Below are 14,259 nucleotides of genomic sequence, written 5' to 3'. Positions count from 1 at the left end.
TCGTAGGTAGATCTTCTAATTCATCATCAGTACATAGATCTTGTTGAAGAAATCGATTTATAGGAGTAGACCTACAAATATTTGTGTATAAATAAAATTCTGTAAAACAAAACGGTATGAGTAAAAGTATGTATTGAAGATGTGAGAATCTGAAGATGTGCTTGAAGAAATCGATTTATAGGAGTAGACACAGTAATTTACTGATTCCTTTGTGAATTTGAAGATGTGCTTGGCATAGAAAACGAACATGTCTGATGATAGGTAACCATTGTTCGTTTTTGTGCCGACTGAGAATCTTCAGTTATTGTTTCCCACTCCAAGTGAGTGCGATCGCGACGAATTGGTGTTAAAGAACGTTGTCTTATTTGAACACATTCTTCTAATCCCTCTTGCTCTCGTTGCAAGCATTGAAATTCAATTTTTTCACGCTCTCGCCGTGCCCGTTGGGCCAATGCAGCTTTTGATATTATATTATCATTTTGTGCCTAAAAAGAAAATATTTTATCATTAAAGCAAAATATGTGAATATTTTGTGTTTAAAATGAAACTATCTTCTTATTTCTTCCCTTTCTCTTAATTTTGTTTTATATTTTATTTGTTTTATACCTTTAATAGTGTTATCTTTATTTCTTTATTTCTTATTTCTTCCCTTTCTATCTTCTTATTTCTTCACTTTCCCTTTCCCTTTCTTTGTTTTCTATTTTATATATTAAATAAGAATTAAAAACCTATCTTATTTAGTTTCTCCTTTCTTTATATATTTTTTCTTTATTTCTTCGTTTCTTTTTTCCTATTCTCTTTATATAAGTAGCAACTTATGGATAGTACATTATAAATGCACATGTATCCATGCAAAATAAGAATAAATAAATTTAAAAAATACATACAAATAATAGCAAGTTACAGGAAAACATATTACAATCATTCTACAAAAACAACATAAAACAATAAATTCATTTTACACACTCATATATTTTAACTATCAAAATTTTGATTAGTTTTGCATCATATTTTCAAAAAAGAATATATACCACTTGACATGCATTTGTCATTCTCTTGCCGGAAGGAGCCATCTTTTCTTTTCCTTTAGACATTGGGTTGACCTTTTCTTTATCTTTTGCCTAACAAATATAAATAAAATATTGAAAAGATTAAAAAAAATCTTATATAATCTTATATAAATAAAATACATACAATGTTTGACTTGATTTTGTACTTACCGCACGAACACGGATAACATTAAGGTCGTGCTCATCACGGATGACCACACCTATAACGCCCTAAAAAAAAACTACATTAAACCCATCAAATAAATATGCATGGATATATAAAAGTCCCACAACCTTACATTCATCAGAGTTTCATTACAAAAGCATTACATGTTAACAACAAAAGCAAAATGCCCTACGGGCTTACAGCTTTCCAAGTTAACACTTGGTTACAACAAAAGAGTACTAACTCATTTACATATTTAGCCCTTGGCTTGAATTTACATGTAATACATCAAAAATAAAACGACAAAAGTATGTCCGCCTCTAGCCTCCCAATCTACGTCCTTGGAGGTGGCATGCTACCTGTACCTGAAAATGATATTCCCATATAGGGTGAGCCACAGCCCAGTAGAAATACACTAAACCAACCATGAACAATGACTAAAAGATTAGCAATTGATAGATGGCCAACACTGATACATTCCCATAAATTACATATTTATGTCATACGACTTATGAGTCCAAGTTACTTTTCATTTTCCCTTTTTCAACAAATAAGCATATTAGCTCTATCATCCTCTTAACAGATATGTATAAAAACTATATCCCACATTCACAGATAAGCATATAAGCTATATCCACATTCTCAACAGATATGTATAACAACAATATCCCACATTCACAGATAAGCATATAAGTTATATCCACACTTCACAAAGATAAGCATATAAGCTCTATCTTCACTTCTCTAGACAAGCATATGAGCTGTATCTACGGAGTTCATCCCCTATCTCCTCCCAACACTATCCGGTTTAGAGGTACATCCCCCATCTTCCCCTAAACCGCGGAGTACATCCCCCATCTCCTCCTCTACACATAACGTATACAAACACATTGGTTCTATATACAATCACTCAATACATACAGTTAATGTATTCTATCAACCGTCAAATCCCATGACACATTCCATTGATTAGTTTCCGTTTGCCTAATCATCATGCATTGTCTACAACAATCACGACTATCCTCCACCGATAGCCCAAAGCAATTATTTCTAAACAGAAAATAAATGCACAAATGGATATTCAATCAACATTTCAATTCGGTGAGTGATAAATAATTCAACTACACCCCTTTTTCCCATACATTCCCAATCTCAACAATTCCATTTCATTTCCTCATTTCTCACAATTAATTATCTCAATTAATCAAACAATGTAATTAGGTCATTTTCCATAATTACCAACCCAACCCTTAGGTCCCATTTTCATCAATGATTCAACATTTATTCCATTTCTCTACACCAAACATGCTTCTAGGTTTATTATAAATAAAACCCCAACTTTTGTAAAATAACACAAAAGCCCCAAACTTTCACAAAATTACCAAACCAACCCCAACATCTCAAAATACCAAAATTTAAAGACAAAATCCATAGAGAGGAGTAGGATATCCCTACCTCAAAGTTTGAGCTCCAAAGGAGATGAAGACCAAAATCAAAATGCTCCAAAGACCAAGATTCTCGGATGAAAACGACGCCCTCGACGATCAACACGACTTTTACAAAGGCCGAAGGTGAGGAACTCACCCTAGCTAGATCAAAATCTAGAGAGAAGACAAGATTTTAGAGAGAGGAGCTCTCAAAATGGCTTTTAGAAAAAGTAGGAGAGAGAAAGAAAAGCAAAAAGTGATTTGAAATCACCCAGCGGATAACTCATATACGCATGACCCGCTCGAGCGGAGAACACGACGCTCGAGCACCAAGAACAAAAATCTGGACACGCTCGAGCGTAATAAGGCCCGCTCGAGCGCCAAGACACAAGAATAAAGCACTTCCGCTCGAGCGCGAAAACCAGTCCGCTCGAGCGTGGATTTTCCCCTCCCAGAACTTATACTCTGGAAGTACTACCCGCTCGAGCGCCCACCGACCCGCTCGAGCGCCACCGCTCGAGCGTAAACAAACCCGCTCGAGCGCAAAAATCACATCTGCAGAAGTTTTGCAGAGACACGAAATACTGGAAGTGTGTAATCCCCGCTCGAGCGCAAGAAGACCCCCTCGAGCGGACAGGCCAAAATCTGGGCAACTAGTTTTGGTTTCTAAACTCAACCAACCCATAACAAACCTGCCCAACACATCCTATAACTCAAATACGAAGTAAAAATGATGTAAACAAGATAATAATCAACTACCAACATCCACGGACACATGTCCAGATCACTGTTCAACAAGGGTAAACCCGGGATCGCTATGACACCAACATTTCTACATGGAGTTGTAGGAGGAGGCCTACAGAAATAGATTGTGAACAAATTAAAATCTATATAATAAAGTGGTAATAGTAAGAGTAAAAAATTCAAAATTGTCTTGGGTAAAAAATTCTTTTTCTTTTTACCAATTTGGTGTTAAAGAAGGTTGTCTTGGGTTAATACATTCCTTCGATCTTTTTCTTTCTCGTTCTCGTCGCAGGCGTTGTCCCAATTGGTATGCAGAACATGGCTTTTGATTTTTTTCACGTTCTCGTCGTGCACGTTGGGCCAATGCAGCTTTTGATAACACATTATCATTGTGTGCCTAAAATGAGAATATTATATAAGAATGTGCATAAAATGTGAAGATTAACTAACTTGCTTCCCTTTCCTCATGTAATTTTTCTTCCTTTTAACTAACTTTTCCTCTTCACTCGGTTAAGTTGTTAGTCATATAAGAACCAATGCATGTATTTATGAAATTTAAAAAGGAAGGGAAAAATAATTTGAAAACACAAAACTGCAAACTCACTATGAACGCACTTATTGGTTTTAAGACACTACACATCTCTTTACAAAATGTACGTTGAAAAGGTAAATATTAAATCATTGGATACGTAAAATGTGAATATTAGCATGTAATGTCTTGTACTTTCCTTTTCTCTCTTCTTGTTGTTTCTGTTGTATTAAAATGCATTTTTGTCTTTTTCTTCTTTCCTTAAGAACTTCTTATAAGAAAAATAAAAATTAAAAAAAATTATATTATGTAGTTTCCTTTTCATCACATAATTGTTCTTTCTTCTTATTTTCGTTTTTCGTTTTCTTCTATTTTATTTTTATTATGCTATGTTGTAGATGCAACATATTGTACAAATGCAACATATTTTTATCATACAAATAGACAAACATATTAAAAATTTAAATTAATGTTTATACAAATGCATTGGCATGTTGTACAAATGCTTACTTTAACATGCTTCAGAAAAACATTTCACATTCAATAAAAAGAATTGAATAAATTTTTGAAAAAGAAACTTTTGAAAAATGTACATAAAAAATAGTATATGACAGTATGCAATTCCTAAAAAAATCTATATAATATTCGAAAAAGAAACTTTTAAAAATTGTTGAGAAACCATACCATGGGATGTGCATTTTCCTTTCCTTTGCCATAAGGAATAACTTTTTTTGTTTCCTTTGATATTACCTTGTCTTTTTCCTTTGCCTTTGCCTGTAAAAAATAAGTAGAATATATTTATAAATTATTTTTAAAATGATAAGAAAATACATGTCCAATGTTGAAGCGACTTTTAGGCTTACCTCATGAATGCGAATAGTATTAAGGTCACGCTCATCGTGAATAACAACATTAACATTTCTTTCTTGAAGAAATTGAATCTATACATACAAAAATTTTAGAGTGATAAATAAAACTTTATACACATAAATAAGAAAATTAGTAAAGGGAGGTGATATTACGGTTCGGTGTAAGTCCCCATCCACCTATAAAGTATGAGGAAAAAAAATAATTAGAATAGTGATATTGTCCATAACTGTTGTACTTAAATTTATAAGAGAGGTACTTAAATTTATATGAAGAGAAAAAAGAAGAAAAAAAACTTACTTGACCAAAAATAGTGATATTGTTTATAACTGTTGTACTTCAACCTAAAAATGTTTGGTTATATAATTTTAGACACAAAGAAACAAAAAATTAGCAATAATAAAATTAGCAATTAGCAAAAAATTGGAAATGAAATGTTATTTAAATAAAATTCAAATAACATTTAAAATGAAATGTTATTTAAATGAAATGTTATTTAAAATTCGCATAATAAAATTCAAAATTTTATTTAAATAAATAACTACCAGGAATAGAAAATACTTAACGGGTTACAATCAAGAGGAAAAGAAATAAATAAAAATATAAACTTCTAAGAAAAAGAAAAAGGTCAACAGATATCAGAGGCACGTGCCTTCTCTGTTTAGAATGGTACAATTTTTTTTTTAATTTTTATAACAAAATGTTAAATACTCGGTGAATTTGATTAAAAACAAAACGGATTATGTTAAATACTTGCGTTAAGTTAAATACTTGTAAGTTTAATACATTTTTTTTCATGAAAACAACTAAAGTAATACACACACACATAAGGATTGACCAGAATTTTTGAAATACAACATAGAATATTATATTCCCTTTAAAAATAAAAATAAATAAACTTTCTTGCCATATTACACATAAATGTTAAAATGCCAAGTCTTTCATATTTTTCTTTTAATTAGGAACTCTAGATATTCAAAAAATAATTAAATGAAAAATATTTATCATCTGTACATTAGAATCACACAGCAAATAAATATTACATTTGAATGGTACAACTAAATAAATATATTACACAGCAAATAAAATGTTAAATAAATTTTTCTGAGTGTTAGTTTAATTTTTTTGTTGTAGGAAGATCAACTAAATAAATCACCCTTACTTTCTTTTTAAATAGCTCCAAACAAACAGTCCCTTCCCTCTCCCCCTCTGTCTCTCTACATTCTTTGCGAAACCCATAATCAAACTCACATTTTCTGAGTCAACCCAGCATTTAGAATAGATGTTTTTTAACAATCACATTAAAATTAAAATGATAAATTAAAACTCGAGCACAATAATTGTCCGAATTTGAACTTTTCTCTTTCTTAACTGACTTCAATTTTATAGAGATGAAATTAAAACCAAAATTAAAACCCATTATAATCATAAATATTTTGATGTTCACCATTTATGATTTGGAAAGTCCAAACATAAATTTATGCCAAAAAAAAAAAATTCACCACATAAGAAAGCCATTTTATAAGCAATAATGAATAATTATTTCATCAAGCAACTAAAATAATACACACATATGCATTTACCTGAATTTTTGAAATGCAACATATAATATTATACTCCCTTAAAAATGTGAAAAAAAATAGGAACATAAATCTCTTGCCATATTACACATAAATGTTAAAATGCCAAGTCTTTCAAAAAAAAAAAATTAAATGAAAAAAAAACAATCACTTTCTTTTTAGAATCACACAACAAATATACTACATTTGAATGGTACAATTTTTTTTTTTTTATAACAAAATGTTAAATACATTTTTTTGGGTTAACTTAAATACTTGGTGAAGTTAAATACTTGTAGGATATCTATAACGGATTATGTTAAATACTTGTGTTAAGTTAAATACTTGTAAGTTTAATACATTTTTTTTCATGAAGACAACTAAAGTAATACACACACATATATACATTAACCAGAATTTTTTGAAATACAACATAGAATACTATACTCCCTCAAAAAAAAAAAAAAAAAAATACTCTCTTGCCATATTACACAGAAATGTTAAAATGCCAAGTGTTTCAAATTTTTCTTTCAATTAGGAACTCTAGATATTCAAAAAAATGAAAAAATTGAAAAAAAAAATAGTCCATTTCTTTTTAGAATTACACAACAAATATATTATATTTGAATGGTACAATTTTTATTTTTATTTTTTTATAATAAAATGTTGAATACATTTTTGTGGGTTAAGTTAAATACTTGGTGAATTTGATTCAAAGCAAAACAAATAATGTTAAATAGTTGGGTTAAGTTAAATACTTGTAAGTTTAATACATTTTTTTTCATAAAGACAACTAAAGTAATGTACACATATATACATTCACCAGATTTTTTTGAAATACAACATAGAATACTATACTCCTTTAAAAAGGTGCCAAAAAAAGAAAAAAGAAAACATAAACTCTCTTGCCATATTACACATAAATGTTAAAATGCCAAGTCTTTGAAATTTTTCTTTTAATTAGGGGCTCTAGATATTAAAAAAAAATTATGAAAAATATTTATCATCTGTACAACATAGAGAACTAAAATATTTATAAAAAAATATTCAAAAAAATTGATAAAAATATTTATCATCTGTACAAAAAAAAAAAAAAAAAAACATAAACTCTCTTGCCGTATTACACATAAATGTTAAAATGCCAAGTCTTTCAAATTTTTCTTTTAATTAGGAACTGTAGATATTCAAAAAAAAAAAAATGAAAAAAACAGTCCCTTTTTTTTAGAATCACACAACAAATATACTACGTTTGAATGGTACAATTTTTGTGTAAAAGTATATCGTAGTGATGTCTCTCTCTATATCTTGCATACATGTGTGACCCACTAAATGAAATGTTCTTTCATGAAAAGGGTGACTAAATCATGGTTGATTGCATCTATTTTTGAAAAATAAAATTGAGCATGTAGAGTTCTTCAACTGAGCATTCCAGTGATTAGTGATGCGCTTGATGGTTTAGTAAGTTGAATAGAAATGAATAATGCCTTTTTGTCAAACAATCCTATGGGCGCCTAAGCCTAGGTTTTTATTTTGGAAGGAATAAATAAATAAAAGGGAGAATAGAAGCTCATATTACATCAAAGGATATCATCACATAACTACGATGAAGACGCCCGACTATGCCTCACTAAGTAAAGGAGTCAGGACAACCAAACCATGATGGTTATGATTAGTAAATTACTTAACTTACTCTCTCTCTCTCTCTCTGTTCATCAAATTTGAGTAAAAATTTGATTAAAAGTTTGATCTGATACGAATACTCCAATCCTTACTCTCATGGTCTTCTTCAAATCTTTTCAAAAAAATTCCAAACTTATCCTAAAAACCATCTCCTATCTATACTATTTTTTATGAAAGAAAACCATCTCCTATCCATACTCTATTTTAAAATTTTATCAGAAAAGATTAAAAGTATTATTATTGGAGATTTGGTAAAAAATTTTGTTCATCCTTGATTTAGTGAAAATTTTGGATCTATTACGTTTTTCTTGTGTATAATAGCCAAATAATTTTGAGACCAACCTTATGTGTAAGGACCAAATTTGTGCTTAATAGTTCAAATAATTGACAGTAATTCTTTGATGAAAAAATAATTTCTGCTTAATGTTTTTTTTGATTAAAAAAATTGACAATAATTCTGATTAAAAATTGACAGAAATTTGGTGATGAGAGACATTTCCTCAATGTTTAATAGTTCTGAGAGAAATTTGGTTCACAATAGTTCTGGTTAATGTTTAATCAAAATTGATAGAAATTTGGTTGACATGATGTTTTTTAAATAATTCACAGACCAACTATTATACACAGTTGACAGTAAACACAATGTGTATAACCTTTTTTTTTTTTTAATAGCAAACCAATTTCTGTTTAATGTTTTTTTTTATTAAAAAAATTGACAATAATTCTGATTAAAAATTGACAGAAATTTGGTGATGAGAGACACATTTCCTCAATGTTTAATAGTTATGAGAGAAGGCACGATGTTTAATCAAAATTGACAGAAGGCACGATGTAAATAATTTTAAGATTAAAAATATATTATTTTTTTTTCCTTAAATAACTTGTAACATTTTTGCTTGTATTACATGCTCTACAAAACTCAAATAAATAACAACTCTCCCTAATGTTAATGCAAATTAAGAAATAAACATATAAGATTTTTAATGTTCACCAATACTGCAAATCAAAATATAAGAGCAAGTAAAAAAAAAATTGTAAACCCTGACAGCATAATTTCTTAGTTGATGATTAAGTAAACCCTAAAAAAAATTGTAAACACCTAATAATTTCTTTGTTGATAATTAAGTAAACAAACAAACCAAATTTTTTAAAATTGAATTTATGCACAATTTGTATATACAGAATCTTTTTATATAATGCACCTAATATTAAAAAATCCAAGGCACTTAGATTCACAGATTCACATGATTTGTGAAGATCATCTATTTTTTTTGAGAGCACTAAATTTCATTTTAAATAATAAACATAGAAAAATCAAAGCACTCAGTAAAATATATCATCAAGTTTCTTTTGAATATGATATCTGAAACCAATAATTTTGAGTCATAAAAAAATCATCTCTAAAGCCAAAAGGGGGCTTGGATTCTCCACAACTTTTTTTTTTTTTTTTTTTTTTTTTTTTTCTTTTTTTCTTTTTGGAGTGTTGAACACATTCAAGAGGTTGAACTAAACCAAGCAAAAGGTCAAACCACTGAATTGAAGTATGCTCTCTCGTGCTGCACCACTTCATTAATTTCCTACCTAATTTTATATACAATTTTTTAAATTTTTTTGTGTAATAAATATAGATATATGAGTGGCATGGTTGTCACAAAAGTTTCATTCAATTTTATTGTTGTGGGATCTCTAGTGTCCAACATTGCAGTGGTGATTTAAAGGGGTAGGCAACTTTTGTACTTATTTAGGATATCAAGTTAAAAAGAATCCCATATAGTGTATGTGTATATATAAGTATTTTGTTTTAGAAAATAAAATAGCAAATTGTATGATTGAATTCAAAATATAAAACTTAAAATAAATTTTAAAAAATAATAAAGTTAATATATTTTCCAAAAAAAGAAATAATAAATCATAATTACCCATATAACTAATTTAAAAAATGTCTTCAAATATCAAGTAGTTCAATAATTAGAAAAATGTCTTCAATAACATCAAGTAGTTCAATAACATGTCTTCAAATATGTGTCAATAACCTTTTTTGAAACCAATTTTCAAGTGTATAACACCAAACTAATTTAAAAAATCCATTGAGCAGAATTTTTGGCGGAACCAAAATTTATGATTTTGGTGATAAACAGTTGACAGTAAACAAATTGAGCAGAATTTGGTGATTTTGGTGATAAGAAATTCTGCTTTGAAAACACATTGTGCAGAATTCTTCTAATTGAGCAGAATTCTTTGAAAACAGAATTCTTTGAAAACAGTGGACAATTAAAATTCTTCTCAGTAAACACATTGAGCAGAATTCTTTGAAAACACAGTTGGCTCAATATCAAAGCAAAACAAAAACAGAAGCTGCAGCCAAACGTTACCAAAGCAATAAACTAACCGAGCAGCCGAGCTTTTTATTTTTTATGGCTCCAAGTTCCTGATTAACTAACCGAGCAGCCGAGCAAAGTTCCTGTTTCAAGTTCAAGTTCTTGATTTCAATTAAAAAATAAGTGATATTGTTGGGTGCAAGGAGATACATGGAGCCATGTGAAACTAAGTGCATAAAATAAATGAACATTCATACTTAAATAAATGAACATTCATACTTATATATATAAATGAAATTTCGCAACCATGTGAAACTAAGTAAATAAAATATAGCGACCCCGGTCTTTTCCCATTTGATTATTGTATCCGGACTTAGGTTCCGTAGATTCCGTCATTGTATAATTGTTGTTGTCATTCATCATTTTCTTATTTTGAGTCTTGGGTTGTGTTGGGAAGATTTGGTGCAGGTTGGTTGAGCTTAGGAACCAAGTCTAGTTGCCCAGATTTTTGCTTGTCCGCTCGAGCGGGGGTTTGGACGCTCGAGCGGGGAATACACCCATCCAGTATGTCCTGTGTAGTGTTGGCCGCTCGAGCGGGGGATTGGACGCTCGAGCGAGAAATCGTGAGTGACGCTCGAGCGGGGATTTGGGCGCTCGAGCGGGGACCTGTCTGCAAAAACTTCTGGGAGTGTGCATTCGCCGCTCGAGCGGGAGTTTGGCCGCTCGAGCGGGAGTCTGTGAGTGGCGCTCGAGCGGGGGTTTCCACGCTCGAGCGGGGCGACTGGTATAAAAATTCGAGATCTGACTTTTTGGATGATTTTTCATCTCCTTTTTGATTTTAAAACCCTAGAACCGTCTTCTCCCTCTCCCTACACACCTTCTCTCTTAGGTTTGAGCTACTTAGAGTGTATTTCTACCCTAAGTCCTTTGTTAAAAAGATAGAGTGGGTCGAGGGCTTCCGTTTGATCTGAACAATCCTGGGTTTGGAGCACTTTGGTTTTCGTCATCTTCTCCATTCGAATTCTTCGCTTCAAGGTAGGGATTTCCTACTCCATCCTATAAGTTTTGTCCTAAGTTTTGGTATTTTGATATGTTGGGGGTACTTTGGTAATTTTGGGAAAAACCCTAGTGGTATTAATAAATTAATTTGTATAATTAATTTAAGGAAATTGGGGAAATTGGTTAAATGCATGAAATTGAGGAATTCATTGATTAAATGGTGTAGTTGGATAATTAAAATCACTCGCTTATTGAATTGTTGATATATTTATTTCCAGTCTAGAAATAACTGTTTTGGGCTATCGGTGGAGGATAGTCGTGTTTGTTGTAGACATTGCATGTGGATTAGGAATAACTGAAACTAATCACATTGGTTAAGTCATTAATTTTGACTATTGCATTAATACAGAAAATACGTGTATTGATTGAGCATTGCATTTGCATATATTGTTTTGTGTGGGAGGAGATAGGGGATGTACTCCACGGTCTAGGGGAAGATAGGGGATGGACCTCTAAACCGGATTTTGTTTGGGAGGAGATAGGGGATGGACTCCATTAGCATCACTTTTATGTGTGCTTATTTATATTGAAGTGTTTTATTTGATACAGCACTAAAATGTGTATCAAACTGGAAGTATGAAGTGTTTGATTTGAGCCTGAGTCTCATCTGTTTGTTGACATTGGAAGAATGTGAATATAATATATATAGTTCACTGTTGTAAGTTTGGCCAGGTTCTGAGCCATATTGATAAAGTTGGAAAGTAAAACGTATCTTAGACAATATTGTCATGAGACTGTAAAATGATGTAATTGATTATCTTGGTTAACCATCTATTGAATGCTAATGCTTTATTCAATGCTTATATTTGGTTTAGTATTTTTCTACTGGGCTGTGGCTCACCCTTTATGGGAACATCATTTTCAGGTTCAGGTGATAAGCAACCTCCAAGGACTTAGCTTGGAAGGATTTAACTTTTGGATTCTGAAGACCATCTTTAGTTATTTGTTTTTATTTGATATATAATCAAGCCTAGGGCTTTATTTGTATTTGAGTTAGAACTCATGTTTTGTGTCCAAGTGTTGGCTTGGAAAAATGTAAGCCCGTAGGGCATTTAATTTGGTATTACATGTAATGTTTTTATTTAACAATACTCTGATGAATGAGATAATGAATTGTTTTCTTTTAATATTGCCTGTCAATGATGTATATATAATGAGTTTATTTGAGGGCGTTACATAAAATAAATGAACATTCATACTTAAAATAACATACATTTTTACTCATTAAAAATATATTATAAGAATTTAATATATTTCTATCATAAATATATTTTACTAAGTAGTCATTAAGTATAAATATTTTACTGAGTAGTCATTGGGTGCAAGGGGAACTTCACTCTGGATGATATATGCTGGCAGTCATTAAGTATAAATATTTTACATTGATGATATATGATGTTAAGGTGAATATTTTACATTGATGATAAGAAAATATTTTATTTGAGTTTATTATTCACACTGTCAACTCAGTAAATATTATTCACATTCAGATTCATATGCTGATATACCCCTACTTAGCTATATTGTTGCAGGTCATAAACATTACTGATATACCAGCATATATCATCAGTTTATTAAGATTAAAATATTTTATTTGAGTTTATTATTCACACCGTAATGTTAATGGCAAGGGGAACTTCATAGTATTTTATATGCTGGTATAAATATTTTCTTAATCATATTTTCTTAAAATGCTATTCTTAATCATTAAAATACTATGTGCCAAATATGTTTTTCAACTCACATTTTTCCAGATGTCATTGTGCCAAATATGTCATATTTTTCAACCTCTAACACCATTCTGCGAGGGGACCATTTTCAAAATAGAAAGTCACAGCGGTAAACATCATCATGTTTTTCAAAATATGTTTTTCAACCTCTAACACCTCTGTTTGAAGTTCTTAATCAACTAAGAAAATATTCTTAATCAATATTTTCTTAATCATAAACTAAAGCATCAGATTAACCAATCTACTATAATCTCAAGTCTGGAGTAAATGAAACGAAATGGTGGAGTCCTATCTTTTAATGATCAAAATATAAAAAAAATTTAAATATATTATTGTATCCTATTTTGTATCCTATAAATTGTAAATTGTATCCTATTAATGAGAGAACAAAGGGAACAGAGGGAAAAAGAGAGAACAAATTGTAGAAAGGAAAGGAGAGGTGTCAAGTATTTTAACACCTCTGTTCTCTCACACTGCATCGCTGCCAACCTCTAACACCTCTGTTTGTAGAAAATTTTAAAATCTCAAGTATAAATTTTATGATATATTGTATGATAGAAAATTGTATCCTATAAATTGTATCCTATTAATGATCATAAATATATTTTATGATAGAAAATTGTATCCTATAAATTTTAAATTGTATCCTAAAAGTATTTAAATACTTTAATGATCAAATTTACTCCAGACTTGAGTATTTAAATATAAATTGTATCCTATTAAGCATCAGATTAACCAATCTACTATAAAAGGAAATAATTGAAATCATTAAAAAGATACCCAAAGAAAAATCCTGGTCAGATACGTGCAGAAAAATCCTGAAATGAATCCATATGAAACATGATTGATCAGGAAACTCCTGTATAATTACAATGAAAAATGAAACTCTTGTAAACTCTAGTTGTATTGTGTCACCGACTACACACCGAAACATTTCCAGCAAAAGAATGAAACTCTTGTAAACTCCAGTTGCAGTAAACTCTTGTATAATTACCAGAAAAAATGAAACTCTTGTAAACATTTCCAGAAAAATGAAACTCTTGTAAACTCTTGTATTGTAAACTCCAGGAAAATGAAACCCTTGTAAACTCTAGTTGTATTATGCCTTTTTGTTCTTCGCTCTCTCTCCTT

At 30.4% G+C, this 14,259-nt stretch overlaps 1 long non-coding RNA gene across 1 annotated transcript; it reads right to left on the bottom strand.

Moving 5' to 3' along the window:
- Positions 1-210: 210 nt before the first annotated feature.
- LOC145806039 (uncharacterized) lies at positions 211-1,271 on the bottom strand. Its single transcript, XR_014348467.1, has 3 exons — positions 1,221-1,271; positions 1,032-1,121; positions 211-485 (listed from the first exon to the last, which is right to left on the bottom strand). It is a non-coding gene; the product is annotated as an uncharacterized LOC145806039 (long non-coding RNA).
- Positions 1,272-14,259: the final 12,988 nt, after the last annotated feature.

Source organism: Camellia sinensis, chromosome 13 (genome assembly GCF_055761805.1).
Source record: "Camellia sinensis isolate YWXY chromosome 13, ASM5576180v1, whole genome shotgun sequence".
Taxonomy (NCBI): Eukaryota; Viridiplantae; Streptophyta; class Magnoliopsida; order Ericales; family Theaceae; genus Camellia; species Camellia sinensis.
The sequence above is the reverse complement of the archived record's forward strand: the minus strand, read 5'-3'. Positions and strand labels throughout refer to the sequence as shown.